This window comes from Elephantulus edwardii, unplaced genomic scaffold (assembly GCF_000299155.1).
Source record: "Elephantulus edwardii isolate Elephantulus edwardi_28Jun2011 unplaced genomic scaffold, EleEdw1.0 scaffold00178, whole genome shotgun sequence".
NCBI classification, from domain to species: Eukaryota; Metazoa; Chordata; class Mammalia; order Macroscelidea; family Macroscelididae; genus Elephantulus; species Elephantulus edwardii.
In genome coordinates this window covers 5,995,918-5,999,216 of record NW_006399928.1, presented here as the reverse complement: position 1 = coordinate 5,999,216, position 3,299 = coordinate 5,995,918, and the positions used below count along the sequence as shown (strand labels likewise).

Sequence of the window (3,299 nt, the reverse complement as noted above, 5' to 3'; positions counted from 1 at the left end):
CGGGGAGAAGGGTGCAACAATGAATGAATGGAATCCCAAAATCTCTGTAGATGTTCATTGAAATGAAAAATAAACAAACTAAATTTAAAAAAAAATGATTAAGCTTACTGGTTAGATAGGAAGCTCTGGTGGTAAGAAGCTGTGCTTCAATTATGCAAGTACGTGGTTCAAATCTACCATCTGCTCCACGGGAGATGAGCAATCTCCTCCCATAAAATTTACTGCCTCTAAAGATCTGCTGGATGGTCAGCTATGAGTCAGCTCTGACTGGATAGTACACAACAACAACAGGTTAGATAGACACTAGTGAAACTACCAAGAGTATGGCCCTTAGTTATACTTCAAGTTTGGTACTGAAATCATCCTAGAGATGTAACTTCAAACAAAACCAAATACAAACCTATAAGAGGTTCAATAACACCAAGAATGTGCTCTTTAGAACAATTAATCAGATAAGATCAAGAAGGCACAATTTTCTTATTCACCATTTATCTATTAAAGAACATGTAGGTTGTTTCTCGTTAGGGAAATTATGATTAAAACTTCACTGAAGAGTGGAAACACCACCTATGTTAAAGTAAGGAAGAAAAAGACAAATTTGCCTATTATTGTTGTTGTTAGGTGTCGTCAAGTCGTAGACAACTCATAGCGACCCTATGAACAAAAGGGCTGAGCACTGTTCATAGAGTTTCCAGAGGAAAGCCATTTCGGAAGTGGATGCCACTCCTGCTTCCAGGATTATTTTAGTCTGGAAACTCCAGCAGACACTGTCCACCATGGGTAACCATTATCACATTTGGCACATCAGTGTCACAGTGTTCAGCATCACAGCAACCATGAGTTACCTCTGTACAGCAATGCACACAGACCAGTGCTATACCACCTAGAAGATTGTTTGACAGGAAAACAATTTGAACCAGGCCTGAGGGGCGCAGATTAGAATTACCCACCTTCAGCTTGGTAGCATAACTTTCTGTCCACTAGGCCAATGTAGCTCTCTCTATGTCTTCGTTGTTATTGTTGTTAGGTGCCGTTGAGTCGCAGATCACTCATAGCTACCCTATGAACAAAAGGCCTGAGCACTGTTCATAGTATCTAATATTTTCTTTCATACACAAAAATACTAAATATATTATAGTTTAATATAAACCAACATCAGGCTCTTCCAGGTAAAATAGTGGACTAGAACAACAGCTGTTCAGACTCCCTACAACAAAGACAGAAAAAAAGATGATAGCTACAGATGATAATTCTTGAGTTGTGAGTTTAAGAAAGGACAAAGAAATACTTCAAACATTGACTGAAGAGAGAAACTGAATGCATATTCAATAAGGAGAAAGACATAGAACATAAAAGCTTAAATAGCCCATGCAGGCAATTCCGAGCACCTGTCTGGTTGGAGCGGGACAGTAGCAATACTGTTACTAGTGATTAATGTTGTTGTTCTTAATTATCATCAAGTCAAGCATGACTGATAGCAATCCTATGAACAAAAGGGCTGAAGCCTTTCTAAAATTAATAGTTTCCAGAAGCATGTTGTTTAGGAAGTTGATGCCACTCCTACTGATTAAAAGATGATGAGAAAGGTACAATGTGTCCCTTTGTCCTCCATGCCCTTCGGAGACTATGAAAGTGATTTTCCCTTTACCTGACTAACCATCAGGAAGTTGGTAGCATTTTCCCAGTCCATCTCTGCTCAGCTTGAGTATGTCACATTGCACTGGGAAAATCTGCAGTTAGGGCCCTCTCCAAATTATTGAGGAGTAATGATGTCAGTTTGAGGACTAAAGTGCTTTTGACTCAGGCCATGGTCTTATTGATCATTTGCTATGCGTCTGAGAGCTGGAAAAAGAATAAGAATGACAGAAAAAGAATTGATACCTTTGAGCTGCAGTGTTGGAGAGGAACACTGAACATCCCATGGATGGCCAAAAGAACAAATATGTCTTGGAGAGGGTGCAGCAGATGGGCTCTTTGGAGGCAAGAATGATGAAGTTTTGCCTCATGTACTTTGGGCATATTGCTAGAAGGGGCTGTTCCTTGGAGAAGTGTGGAGGGTCGGCGAAGGAGAGAAAGATCCTCGACCAGGTGTATTGACATGGTAACTGCCATGATGGGCTATAGTGTGTCAGGAAGTGTGAGGATAGCACAGGATAGGACATGGTTCAGATCTTTTGTTCATAGTGTTGCTATGAGTGATAGCCAACTCAACGGCACCTAACAACAATGACAACATTTCCAGGCTCATTTCTGTCACAAAGTCCATACATCTTTACAATCATTCCTTCACGGTTTTCAACTTTTGCATTCCAGTCACTAATTATCATTAACATATCTTAATTGCATATTTTGTCAATTTTGGCCTTCAAGATTTGGCAAAATTTTTCAATTCCCTTGTCTTTAACTTTGAGTAATAGTTATATTAATAGTTCTTCCATGTATACACATAGATAACACCCTACCACTTACAACATTGTACTTAGGATAGAACTTGAAATTGACTTTTTGATAATGAATGCAACACCTTCTTCTCTTTTTCATTCCCAAAGTAGTATATCTGTGATGTCTTATTCAAAGTGGCCAAAGCTAGTTCATCTCATTTCACTAATGCCTAGAAGGTCAACGTTCATGAGTTCCATTTCACTTTTAACAACTTCTAGTTTTCCAGCATTCATGCTTCATACATTCTATATTCCAATTATTAAAGGATATTTGCCACTATTATTTCTCATTTTGATTGACTTCCAAAATGGATTCTACCTCTAGTACTATAACCACATGTGTTCCTTTACTGTTCAAAGGGTTTTCAGAGGCTTGCTGCTTAAGAAGTAGATGACTAATCCAGTGTCCTAGTCTGTCTTATTCTGGGAGCTCCATTAAAACCTGTTCACCATGGACTCTTGGTCTTTAGTAATTAGAGTTAAATTCATCCATCTGTTCTTGAGATGATTTTTAAATTCAGGTGGCATAAACTAAAATATGAATATTTTTTTGTTGGACTTGTTTTAAGTTTCTTCAATTTCAGTTAAAACTTTCACATGAATACTAATTAATTGTCTGCTCCACAGCTGACTGCAGGCATTATTATTGCTACTGATATTGAGCTTCCTCACTGTTTCTTTCCACAAATGTAATTAACCTGATTTATGTATATATCATCAGCCAAGACCCAGGTATAGAATCACCATTTATGAGTTTGGGTTTTTTTTTGCCTTTTAAAAAATTATTATTAAATTTTATTAGTTTTAATGAACATTTACAGAGATTTTGGGTTTTCATTCATTCATTGTTGCACTGTT

At 37.7% G+C, this 3,299-nt stretch overlaps 1 protein-coding gene across 4 annotated transcripts in view; it reads left to right on the top strand.

Annotated features, from left to right (window-relative positions):
• The window catches only part of PHKA1 (phosphorylase kinase, alpha 1 (muscle)), a 742,463-nt gene that overhangs the window by 136,999 nt on the left and 602,165 nt on the right, over positions 1 to 3,299 (top strand). The gene's annotated exons all lie outside the window — the stretch shown is intronic.